Source organism: Dermacentor variabilis, chromosome 8 (genome assembly GCF_050947875.1).
Source record: "Dermacentor variabilis isolate Ectoservices chromosome 8, ASM5094787v1, whole genome shotgun sequence".
In the NCBI taxonomy this organism is placed as follows: Eukaryota; Metazoa; Arthropoda; class Arachnida; order Ixodida; family Ixodidae; genus Dermacentor; species Dermacentor variabilis.
Genome location: NC_134575.1, coordinates 64786550 through 64800521, shown reverse-complemented (window position 1 = coordinate 64800521; position 13972 = coordinate 64786550). Strand labels below are relative to the sequence as shown.

Sequence of the window (13972 nt, the reverse complement as noted above, 5' to 3'; positions counted from 1 at the left end):
CCGCACCTTCAGCGAACACAACTCGCGTCTGGATATTGTCCTGAACTGCATCAGAAACGCTGGTCTAGTTTTAAACTCTAAGAAATGCCACTTCGGAGACCGCCAAACCCTTGTGCTTGGGCACCTCGTCGACAAGGATGGCATCCGCCCTGATCCCCAGAAAACAGCAGCCGTTGAAGCGTTCTGTGCACCGCGCTGTGTCAAGGAGCTCCGTAGTTTTCTGGGGCTTTGTTCCTATTTCCGCCGATTTATTCCTAAATTCGCCGACGTTCCGTATCCGCTGACATGCCTGCTACGAAAGGACACCCCCTTTGAGTGGACTCCGGAGTGAGACTCTTCTTTTCGTCAGTTGAAGTTCCTGCTGACGTCACAACCGGTTCTTCAACACTTCAGTCCTTCAGCTCCGACAGAACTCCATACGGATGCCAGTGGCATAGGTATTGGTGCCGTCCTAGTTCAACGCTGCGGTGACCGCGAACACGTGATCGCATATGCAAGCCGCTCATTAAGTAGGCCCGAGCAGAATTACACTGTGACGGAACAAGAATGCCTTGCGGTAATATTTGCGGTTCAGCGGTTTCGTTCTTACCTGTATGGACGCCCCTTTACAGTGGTCACCGACCACCACTCGTTGTGTTGGCTTGTGAATCTTCGTGACCCTTGTGGCCGCCTTGCGCGCTGGGCGCTCCGACTGCAAGAATACAGCTTCACCGTCTCTTATAAGAGTGGTCGACGACACGCTGATGCGGACTGTCTCTCGCGTATGCCACTTAGTACTACGGACTGTGACGCCGACGACTTCGATCACCTCGTGGCTTCTGTGTCGCCGCGTTTTCCAGACTTCGACTGCTTCAAAACCGAACAGCGAAAAGACGATAAATTAACACCGCTCTTCACCGCTACGACCGCCTCGACGACAGCAAACCATTTCTGTGTACGTGATGGACTCCTCTATAAGAAGAACTTTTCCAGCACTGGCGCACGTTTTCTCCTAGTGGTGCCGGAGAGCCTTCGCACAGCGATTCTGCGTGCTATGCACGACGACCCTACGTCTGGCCATCTGGGTTCGGCGAGGACGCTTTACCGGATTCAGGAACGCTTTTATTGGCCTGGAATGCGACAATCTGTTGAGACGTATGTGGCCAGCTGTATGCAGTGTCAGCGCCACAAACGGCCATCTACTGCTCCGGCAGGTCTTCTGCAGCCGATCCCGCCTCCAAGCACGCCTTTCCAACAAGTGGGCATTGACTTCGTAGGCCCATTTCCCAAATCAGCCAAGGGAAACCGCTGGATAGTTGTTTGCGTCGACTACCTCACACGCTACTGCGAGACTGCGGCCGTGCCCTCCGCAACTGCCACTGACGTTTCAACATTCCTGCTGCAATATGTGATCCTGCGACATGGTCCGCCCCGCGTGATCATCAGCGACCGTGGACGACAATTCACAGCGGACGTCGTAGAGGAGCTGCTTCGTTTGTGTGATTCCCACTTGCGTCACTCGACACCATACCATCCACAGACGAATGGGCTTACGGAGCGTACCAACCGAACAATTGTAAACATGCTATCTATGTACGTTTCATCCGACCACAAGAACTGGGATGACGTACTGCCTTTTATCACGTACGCATTCAACACCGCCAAGCACGAGACCACCGGCTATAGCCCTTTCTTCCTGCTGTACGCACGGCCACCCCGGTACACAATCGACACTGTTTTCCCCTTCTGCAGTCACGAAAATTCCACTGTCGCCGAGACTCTCTGCCTCGCCGAAGAAGCTCGTCGTATTGCTCGTTTGCGCACTTTGGCATCGCAGGACAGATCAAAAGTACGCTACGACATTCGCCACCGTCCGGTAACCTATCGCCCTGGTGATTTAGTCTGGCTGTGGACTCCAGTACGGAAACGCGGGTTATGCCAAAAGCTTTTGGCCACCTACGATGGACCGTTTGTGATTATTAGCAGACTCACGGAAGTCACGTATAACATAGCTCGCCTCACGGCGAGTGGTAGAAGAGCTGCCAAGACACAAGTGGTCCATGTCGCCCGCTTGAAATTGTTCACGTCAAGACACATGGATTGACTCGCCCGGCGGGCTTCGTCTGCGACGAGAGGAATGTTACGCATGAAGAAAACGAAGACCAGTGAACGTGCTTGCGGTCCCGAGTGGAAGAAGAAAGAAGAGAACGACGCTCAGTTGATAAACCAGCTGACCGCTCTTGCGCTCACCTTCGCGACCTAAAGTAAACGGTCCCCTTCATCCGTCAGGGTTATAAACGGTCTCCTTCGCGCGTAACAATATATATATATATATATATATATATATATATATATATATATATATATATATATATATATCTTAATACTTGCATTCGCTTTAAGGAATTTCTATTATTAAGATTTGCATGCTAGTTTTTTATTGCACATACTTTTTTCCACAAGCTAAAGCTGGGCGCTGCCTTGACCCCTAATGTGTCCTCGGTGTGCCAATAACGTGCCTGTCACGTGCATCTATTCAAATGTATGTGAGATGACGCCACAGATACGTTGAGCTGAATGAGAGAAGGCGAAGAAATTCACAGAAGGTCCGATCATGAACTGAATTATGAAGACGATAATAAACGCACTACTTGCTATGGTTTGAAATTCATAAAACGGTTCTTAGTCTGGTGGCATACAAACATGTGCTAATTAACTCTTAGGAAAGTAGTGTGGTGCTTCTTCGAGAATCCTCCGCTTAACCTCCCGAAATTTTAAACGTGTTCCATCCGTGACATCTGTACCAAGCTTCAGCTTGTTGATATTAACTTAATATTAACTAGAAACAGAGATCTACTTTTACTGGTTAACGGACTCGCTCTCCCAGGTGGCCAAAATTAATCAGGAGTCTCCGACTGCATCCTCCCACGTGAACCACCGTGCTGTTTCATGAGGTTAAGCCCCAGAAATAAATATTTTGCAACCATGTTCATTGCTTTATGCAAGATGCTAAACAACTAAAACATTACAAGCACCATGTAGGCGAAATCGTTAATTAGGCGACATTTCCTCTGGCTGGAAATAAATTCATATTTAGAAGTTACAATAAAACATGACCAACGAGATGTGGCTACAGGGGTTATGACTTAGGTGCTAATAAAAATGACGCGTTATTAACGTTTAGGTTCCACTAAGTCAGAAATTTCGAATGAAGAAAAAATCTGAAGTGTCGGGCCGAACGGGTTAATGCGTACCGTTAACCCTGTTATCTCTACCATGGCTCTACGTTTCATAACGTACGCACAGGGATCTAGGGATATTAAAGTTCGGGCTTTTGTTCTAGAGTTAAGAGGAAAAAAACAAAATATGAGTGCGCTTAGAAAACCCTACGCAGCTTATAATTCGATAATTTTATTGTTACGGCTGACTGCCTACTTTGCTCTAGATACCAGAAAAGCGTTTCCTCCTAATCTACACCCGAAAGCTTATCGCATAAGAAACTTACGATCATCGTCGGCGCCTATCAGCTCTTTCGCTAAGCTAGTGTCATTGAGTAGAGCATACTGGCTGAGGCAGAGCTCGTAGAACTCCTTCACTTCCATTTCATCCAAGCCATCCAAGGCCATGAAAAATTCGTTTACTTCTTGGTTTAGGTTGACCTGCAAGAAGTAAATGAATGAATGAATGAATGAATGAATGAATGAATGAATGAATGAATGAATGAATGAATGGAACATTTTATTTTCAAAAGGATGGCTCGAGGTCTAACCAGGAAAAGGGGAGCATGGATTAGGTGGTGAGCGTAGCGCGTTGAATTGCACTGGTTAGTACATAACGGAAGTTGAAGGAAACAATTTTGAACACAGAATGATGACGAGAGAAGCCGCACTGACTAACAGTCAGTTTTTTTTCTATGTAGAAGCCAGACATTTACTGGAAGTGTACGAGCAATACAACTGGGCAAGCAAACAGGGATACGAGATACCTCCGCTAACAGTGTGATGTAACACGCTGGATATGTAACACGCTCGATAGATATCTAATTTCATTATGGTGTCATGATATTGAAGGCGTGTTGTCGTAATTTTCAACCAATGTTATGAATGGTGACCCCTTCACCCTGGTTCTTTAATGAATTTCACTGCCAGTACACTCTAAAAATGTTAACACCCTTAAGGGTGTAAATGACTTGTCCCATGGGTGACACCCTTTTTGGGTGTATTGCTACACCCCAAGCAACGGGATGCAAATTAACACCCCACAAAAGAAGGGGTGTTAATATGACGTCACCTCGCCTATGGGTGTAAAACAAACAACACCCTTTCTATATGGGGTGTAACACAGACATCACCCTTTCAATATGGGTGTAGCATGGACAAAACCCTTCCAAAAGGGTGTTATCCCTGCAAGTATTTTAGCGTTCACTACAGCCATGTAGTTAATGGGCAGACTAGCTGTTGTGAATGCTGCCTAGCCTTAGCTATGGTACTACCTTGTTCAGTATGAGCCAGAATCTGTGAGGCGTCGTCATATTGCGCTTCTGGTCCGTCATGTGGTAGCATAACGTGCGACCCTTTCAGGCAAACAATTTAAGGTTTCGCCATTGCAGCAAGGCACACACGCCATGCTTTTCGTAATCTTCCTCTGCAGTGATAGTACACTGCCGGCAGGATGCAGAGCGCAATAACAATGCGCGCTGCACTAAGGACACAGGATCTCCCGCACCTTGGTGCACCAGTACTTATAACCCCGTGGAAACAGCACACAGCCAAAAGCATGGTTACATGCATTTCAGAAATAATTAAAAACCTCCACTTTTCTTGGTCAAAAATTTTCGCAACACCAGCTCGACCAGGAGGGAAAGACACCACAGCTCGTTGTTTTAGCTCATATTGAATGCAATAGAGCGCAAGCAATGCATGGATTGGCTACGGTAACAAGTGCAGTACTACAGAAGCATACGTTTGCCTGTCAAGCAGTTTTCTGCCGTTTTAAGCACACATTTTATACCTCTATTCATCAAAGTTGTCATTTATCTCCACGGGATGCTTCTACTAGTACTTTCACACATACGACTTAAAGGTAGCACTGAAAGCCAAAGAACAAAGTGCTTCCACGTCGAATAATGTTTCAGCATTTACGAACAAAACAGCATGTGTAGCTGTGCATGCTGTTCAATACATAAGCATGCACTATTTCCTGAAATATATGTATGCTCCATTTACTGCCAGTGACTTGCTTATACCCAATAATTTAGTTTATTTTTCACTATGTGCTTGCATTGAATATTCCACAGGCATTGTAAGTAAAGCTACCAGAACAACAATCAGCTAGTCTAAGGTTACCTAATTGAACAAAATCATTGTAAAATTTGTGACGAAATGTCAGAAGAAAAGTATTTATTTAATTAAAGAGAAATGGTTACATAATAATGTTTGCACATTTTAAAAGTAACAAGGAAGATAAGGAGTAAAACCATACCAATACAAAGACATAAGCACCGAATAATGGCACAGGCTTGCTGAATTAAATTTTAAGCAGAACAGTTTTTTAAAATAACCTGACTACGAACTATTACATGTTTTCATTCGAAAAGCACTGCATCTTATTATAAAGCACAAAAATAACCGGTCACATAAGTAAGAACAAGTCAGAGTGTGTCTTTAACACAAGGATAGAAAGTTGGGCGAGTTGGTACAGTAACATGATCTTGGATTGTAGCGCGAAGTGACACGGACACAGACTAGAAGCAGACAGGATGAGCACTAACTCTCAACTAAATTTTTATTGAAACGAAGAACATATATATATATATATATATATATATATATGTGTGTGTGTGTGTGTGTGTGACTGCAAAAAACCGCAGCACATCTAAACGAATATTGAATACAGAGTAGTAACATGAAGACGACAAACAAAAGCCATCAGCCATCAACTGCGTGGCAAATCTGAGTGCAAGCTATTCTCTTATCAAGTATACCTGTAGGCATTGCGACCAATGTGCTCCCAAGATGTTTGCGGCATTAGTCATTGCAGAGTTGTAAGGACATGACAATCCTAGGATGATTATGTTCTTGAGGCTTTTTTCCCCACTTTCCATCTTTTGAAACGTGTATACTTTAGTCATGAAAACAAAAATGCTACAACTGGCGTGTGATAAGTTTTGCGTCTTATTTCCTAGCAGCTCATTGAAACGAGCCACGATGACAAATTCAAATGCCGTTACCTCATCAGACATTCAAATTTCTTCAACACAAACAAAACCAGATAGGCATTAGAGTGAGCATCACTTAAATACATTACACTGGTTTAAAGTTATTGCACCACTTTGTGCCAGGTAAAAATGTTAGAAACATCAAAAATGTTAAGATTCTACGGCCAACCGTGAAAACTAAATAAAAAATCATTAAGCTTTGTTAAACGGGTACAGGAGCTTTACTACTGGCCGTCTTGGTGATGGACACGCAGATAGATGAGCAGCCATTCCACTCAGACGAGAATGTTGAGAGCTTCGCATGGAAGTCTGCGAGACACTGCAGAGTAGTTCTTGGTCCACATGAAGGAGGTTGCTTGCATACACATCTGGGCCACCATACTGAATGCATGGTGTTACCGGAACCTTTTCCCCCTGCACTGTGGTAAAAAAGCATGGTTAAGTTTCTACGATATTTAATATGCAAAAAAAGAGGTGAGGCATGCAGACAGGACACGAGAGTAGAGAAGTGAACACGAACGCGCGAAACATGAAAAATTTCATTAAATTGTTTTATTAGATAAAATTTTTATACTGTGTTTCATTCATTATGAGGGTTCATAACCGCAATATATTTATTATATAAGCAGGTGGAATTATCAGCTTGGTCAGTTTGTACAAGCTCGTTTGAGGCCAGAAACCGAGTTTCACAAACACAACCTCAACATTCTTGATTGAAAAAGGAACACCTCAGATGACATGCAGTCCTGTGAGTGGGAATTGCACAGTTCAAGAAAAACAAATTAAAACTGTCAGCTGGGTCCTGAAAAAGGAATAAGCACCTACTACTGCAAAAAGCGAATTGATAGGTTTTAGTAGCACAAGGGCATCTCTGGCCAATGAGCGCCAAGTCTATACTGCAAACGATAAACTTAGCGCATCTTTACAAAGCAAATATATAAAAATGACTAATGCCTCTCTGCACTACAGTTACTTTGCTCTAGAGTGAAGTCATTTTAATGCATGCACACGTACATACACACGCTACACCCAAGTGTAACAGCTGCAGAATTAAAATTGGGCAGCAACAAAGTCGCAACCTTTAACCATTGATCCCAAGCTGTACTAGTGACTGAAAGTAGTACCAATATCACCAATGACGAGTCGCACTCTTTCTGACCGATGTTATGCTGCTCTTATTGTCAAAGATGAGTTACAGTCGGCATTGAGGGAAAGCTGCCCTCAAGAGCAGCTCTTATTTTTGTGTTATTTCTAACCAGAGACCAATGAAGTAATATATTTTTAGAATGAGAATGACACCGAAAAATTGAGTACGTAAATAATTTGGTACATTTTTCCGAAATTAACTTGAGGGTTAACGGCTAAAGCGGCAATCCAGAAACTAGAACAAGTTTTGACACGTTTGCTACCAGTGAATGCTAGAAAATATGTTGGCATTCTGTAGTTTTGTCCAACAATGCAAAAGGGATTCTTAATAACTGAGGAAATAAATGGAAAAGTATCATGAAGTATATTTCGTGAATGTAATGCAGAATCACTCAACTTCTGTTACTATATAATCTCCACTTGATTAACCTGCACTTTCTGAACTACTTCAGGAGGTGCTGCATTTCACTACTCATTCCACCAGTTCAACGTGGCAGCAACTGCACGTTGTGATTTGTTTTGCTTAGTGCAGGCTTTGTACAGGGCGAGTTCACAGCATTCCCTGCACATGGCCGAAAGGTAGTGCATGTTTGCGCAGCAGGTGTGGTGCCGCTTCTGCACGAGCGAGGTGCAGAAATCAGTTTCATACAATAATTACTAGAGGGAACTCTGACGTTAGTGTCCACAGGAGATCAAACAAGAACGGCTGTACCAGCATGGAAATTATGGGAAGTACATGGATTTGCCTAAACTTTGTCTGTTTGGCTTCAAACGGCTTTGTGACTTTGTAAACTAGTCATTTTCAACAATATACTGTGTAATAAATAAATAAACATTAAAATCGTCCGACGACAGGATTCAGACACAGGAACTCTAGAACAGAAGTCTGATATTGAAACCATTAAGCCACGGAGGCATGTAACGACAAGCGAGTGCAACGCCTTGATGAATTTATCGCGGGCATACCAGTGCCTTGAGACGCTTGGCGCCTTTCGATTTGGCCACCTTGACAAGCTCAATCGTTGCAATTAATAGCAATTGTGCGTGTTGGCGCCGTCTTCTGCACTTCGAAGAGTATAGACATAGATTGCGCTGAAATTTACGACAATAAGATTTATATAGCGTATAATATACGAAGCCACAAGAACGTCTGAATTCACAAGCGCGAATATCAGACAAATCCATGTGCTTCCCATCATTCCCATGGTGGTACGAATGCAGCGCCAGAGTTCCCTCTAGTAATTACTGTAAGAAACTCTATGGCAGAAATAACCGAAGTGCCTCGCATTTTGTTCTGGAGTAATAAACGAAGTTTTGCTGGTCCCATAAATCTTACTGGTCATTAATTCCAAGTTTTAGTGCAGTCACATGTCTAGTAGGCAATTGTGGTATTTTGCATAAACATTGCAAAGCCAACTGTGATGAATGTTCACTCTGGTAAATTGTTTATGATCGAGTAGCATAGACTACTGAAGCAACCCCTGGAAGGCAAGTGAATAAATTTTCTTATTGGCAGCCTTTAAACAGCATTCGAGCATATGACACATGCACCTCAGATATGCAGATATTTCCTTGACTCAGCAAGAAGCGATGCTTCATGTTCCACGAGGCTACTTCTATCAAAGCAGTATTGGTGCTCTCTAAAAAGAATTCCAATGCAGATGATCCAAATATTTTTCAGGGGCAACAGTTATACCTGAAATCATGCTAGATTAGTTTTTTTAAACACATGCTCAGACCATGTTAGAAGTGCTTCTTAATATCCTCCTATTTATTAGACTAGTCCTATATCTGTACACAAAGGCTACTAATTAGGTCCCATGCTATATCATCATCTTAACAAAAACTTCACTTAGTAATACACATGCTGTGATAAGATTTGAGACCACATTGGGATGCTGAACAAGGTGAATTCATTATTTTTAAAATGAAGTTCCTGTTCTTCCAAACGAGAAGAAAGGATACTGAGGGTCAAAATTTTTCTGAATCACAGCTGGAAGATGCCAGGGAAGGCACGTGGAAACTTATTTGTAATTTTCTATTTAAATGTAGAAATGATAAAGGGAAATGAGAATGGTAAAAAAAAACAACCAGGCATGGGGGGTGAACGAACCTGCAGCCTTTGCATTAGGCGTGCGATGCACTAACCACTATGCCACCGAGGCAGCATTCAACCGTCCACTATGGCCCCTCAGATTGTCGAAGCTCGAACACGGCCGTAGTACCACAGTGGTTAGTATATCACATGCGTAATGTGAAGGTTATGGGTCCGTTCCCCACCCACAGCTGGATATCTTTTAATCCACTTTCACTTACCTAGAATTTATCACTTCTATACTTCATATAAAAAACTTAAAACATGTTCCTGTATGCTTTCCTTGGCCTCATTATCTGCTGGCTTCTTCCAGTTCTGTTACTTCCAACACTTATACATATTCTAATCTGGTAAGTAAACAGTTTTGCATGATGCTGGAATGCAATATAATACATTATTGCGGGGCCGTTTTATGTAGAATGCCTTACATTGCCCAGGCAAGGTGTATTAATGTCAATCTGCAAAAAAAAAAAAAAAACAATTCCCACTCCAGGCAGAAATGCTGTGTACTGCTGTGTGCAACAGGGTTTAACGAAAACAACTTGTTCAGAAACAAAGCCACCAAACAACGAGGAAATACGAAAACTAGATGAAAATTTGTGCAGATGCATGTTAAAAATTTAGCACAGCAACAGATGAAGACATAATGAAGGAAGCGCGAGGATGGTTTATTTTGGACACACGAGGCAACATACTTGAAAGATGCATATGAGCTTACACGTGGAGAAATATTGTTTATGTAGCAGCTAAACTACGAACAGGCCTAGAACACACTGATACAAGGTGTCGAGCATGTAAATCTTATCATGCCCTTAAGTCAAAGAAACATGGCTGTTTCTCATGATTCGCTACACATGGCTGGCTCACACAACTTAGCCACTTCTATATATGCCTTGTAATTACCAGGTGGTCTGTATGACATGTTCAAGCTTTAAATATGTACAAGTGCCACGTAGCTGGACAGCACCAAGGTAATGTCGTTTGCCATCGTTTTGAGGAAGTGAAGCCAATTCTTGCATTTTTCCTAATTAGGTAATTAGTTATTAACTATTATTTAACTGCTCAAATATTTTATTCAAAGCAAAAGTGTCAGTTCCAAAATTGTAGAGCATCCTGAAAAATTCCCAATCCAGCTTTCTACTGCTCAATAGATGCAACAAAATTTTTTTTTCAAGCTTGAAAGAAGCCAGTGAACACATGCAAGAAGTGCCGTGCAACTAACCGCTCGTGCACCTGAACACCATTTGGCTCCTCCTTTCATGCTTGAAAAAAACTTTTTGAAAAGAATGTTTTAGAAATTGATTAATTATTGTTGACTATGTTTTAGGCAAAATGCATGAAATAGTGTGACTGCCACTTCCATTTTCGGCGACACGAATTGACTCCATTTTCATGTCCAAATCCAGCTATACATGGTGCGTGTTTTGAGCTGGTTCTGTAATTTAGGCTGGTTTTGACTAATTGAAGCTTCGCACCCTAATAATGGAGTCAGCCTAAAAAGAAATTGGTACATAAACGGTCGCTGTCAGTACTTCATACTCCTTTAACTTAGTGCAAAGTGCTTGTGAGCCAAGAAGTTGGTAGTTCTAAGCAGTATTTCTCATTTTGACCTGGTGTTATAGCCCACTTACAATGATGCCATGCTGCTCAGTCATGCTGGTCCCAGCTTCAATCTAGACCAAGGCAGCTGCCCTCCGATGAGGGTAAAATGCAATAACGCTTATGCACTTAGATTCAGGTGTACATTAAAGAAGTACAGGTTCCCAAAACTTTAGGTTTTGGAATGTAAAAGCCCATAATTTAATTTTAAAAGCTAAAGGTGCTTTATTAGGAGCAGGGGCATCATTTTGAGCTTTTACTGCACTGCCATGGCACCAAGAAGCTCCAAGTAAATAAAAACAGTTCCTTAGACAATGTACATATCTTGCAAACATTTACAAACACTTCTCCGCATGCACCTCTGTTGCTGTTATATTTAGATCCGTATGCTAAGGCGGGTTATGATGTTAGAACATGTTTCAAACTTTTTTTTTACCGCTTTAAAGTTGTTGGTTATTTTGCATCTCACTATGTGTCGAATGCACATTTCAGTGCATCAATTTCTTCAGAAAGTGCACTCCTCTTTATTTTTTGTGCATGCAAAAAGGGTTCAGAAGAACTGCTTTCTGAAGGTCTGTATAACAAGCAAAAAACGATTCTATGTAGGCTGCACAAAGAGAAAGGGTTGGTTTGTAAATATGTTATTTAGTTCTTAAAAAGAAAAGGCAGCTGTCAGTACTCTGTTCCAAAGTAAAAATTGCCCCTACCTGGCTCTGCTTCATTTTCCGATGTTGATGGTCCATTCGGGGGCAATCAACTGATAGGCTGCACTTTGGCGATGTCGGGTGCGCTGTCACCAGGCCCAAGGTCGATCGACATCCTCACGAAAAGTCGAGTCCAAACGCTATAAAAGAAATATCTCATCATTTTGCTATCAGTTTTGTCATCTTGCGTGTTTCACACACGGCCGTCAGTAAAATATTTCGTCACTTGGATACTGAAAAAAATTCAAGCGTTTTCTGGCAACCAAGCTGATGATGATGATGTGTGGTGTTTTACGGCGCAAGGGCCAGGTTTGGCCAGAGAGCGCCATGACAAGTGGTAATGTTGACGATGTATTATGGAAGATGCGACTTGGCTGTAAACTGGCCTAAAATTGTCGCTGTAGAGTGCGTAAAATCTACGTGCTATAAGATTATGGCGATGACTAATGACGAATACTATGAACATTAAAATCCATCGTGGAAGAATGATGCAAAATAGAAGATATATAGGATGGTAAAATTACTTGGAGCACTGCTGCCTCGCCAGAGCCCTTGAAACACAAGGGCCTAGAGGCATGTGCTATACGAAAGAGCTATCACAGCGGCATCCTCTGAAGAGAGGACGGCAGCCAAGCTGAATACACAGTAAATGGAGAACATTAAAGAGCAAATGCAGTTGTCACATTAGATTGATCAAGTACAGCAGAAATGGAAAATAAATGAGTGATACTGTGTCTGTTGGCTTTGAATGCAAGAAACGTAAAAACAGGAACTTGCAGCCACGCCACTTCGAATTTCCCGAGTTTGCTACACCTCACAAGTTTGGCATCGTCCGGTACTCGGGGATAGTAACCGCTTAAAATCAAGATGAACGAGCGTCGGCATAAATTAACAGGATACTTAACCGGGTAATATTGGCGCATAAAACAACTCACGTAGCGAAGCTACTGTCAATTACCCGATGACGCATCTGCGGGCGGTGCGGCTTGGGCGAACAATTCAAAAAGGAATGAGAGTTTCACTTGTTTCACGCCTACTAAGCTAAGACAGAATTTGAGTTTCTTATTAAACTATAGTAGATATTTACGCTCCGAATAAAACTCTGGAAATTTTGTTACGTCACATTGCATACGTATGAGTGAGGAAATTGCTTTTATTGTGTTCTGCCCAGACGGCATGCAGCAGCTACCACTCTCATGCAACAAAAGCATAAAAGTGGTACTCGTGACACCGAAAATAAACATATACAGCGCCAACGTTACGCCCCTTGGAGTTGGAACTAAGCACGATTAAGCCAGTTAGTTTTCTAGCTTTCATAACGCCATGAACACGACTAAACATCGAGCGAAACAACTCTCTGCTTTCGAAAATTATTACCGCTTCCATTTATATACCTATCGCTGCCACAAGCAAAAGTCAATGGGCTAGCTGTCCACAAGCCGCAGATTAGACTGACAGCAACATATTACGGTAACGTAAAACAATCTCCACGCTGACTTAGCAGCCGCGGTGTGCTCTAAGTGCCAAAGTTCTCGTTTGCCGCTCGAAATTCACACCATGATGACGGGCACTGCATCTTTCACATGAAATATTGTACGCTTTGCTCCGGAGCTCAATAGGAGGGCGAAACGCATTTGCACGTACCTCAAATCCGCATGCCGGAAACCCGTCGACGCTTCCGAGAACGGGGCGCACAGCCATACACCCGTACGGCGGCTAGACTTGGACGTGAGGCACTTCTATCAAACATTTCACATGCGACATGTTTCACACCGATTGCGCGAACACCACAAAATGACGCAGGCCGCATTGCGACACCGAGCAGATGTGAGCCACCGATGAGCTGTGTGCGCGGATTGCAGAGAACAAAACCATACAAAACGTTAGGCGCGAGAAGATGGCGGCTCTCGTTGCGGAGACGAAGCGGACGAAGCAATGACGCGCGAATAAATGTTGCCAACTGTTGGTTCCGCGTTATGCCGGCGGTGGTGGCTTTAGTGGCGTGCGTTGCGGCTGTCTAATTTTTTTTATTTCTTTTCCCCAAACAGTATAGCTAAGATCAGTTCTTTGTTTGAATTTTTAACTGTGTCGTTTGGCATTATCTTTGTCTTTTTATGCTATTAAGCGGCCAATTATGTCCTCTCAGGTTCGCGCGCGCCAGCTTCGCGCGCAAATCTCAGAGGCCATAAGACAGCTCGTTACTAAATGCCGTTATTGTCGTTGTTAACGTTT

General features: G+C 42.9%; 1 long non-coding RNA gene across 1 annotated transcript; it reads right to left on the bottom strand.

The window, feature by feature from the left end:
* Positions 1-5356: 5356 nt before the first annotated feature.
* Positions 5357-13722, bottom strand: LOC142590286 (uncharacterized). The gene is made up of 3 exons (XR_012830067.1): positions 13385-13722; positions 11744-11880; positions 5357-6615 (listed from the first exon to the last, which is right to left on the bottom strand). It is a non-coding gene; the product is annotated as an uncharacterized LOC142590286 (long non-coding RNA).
* Positions 13723-13972: the final 250 nt, after the last annotated feature.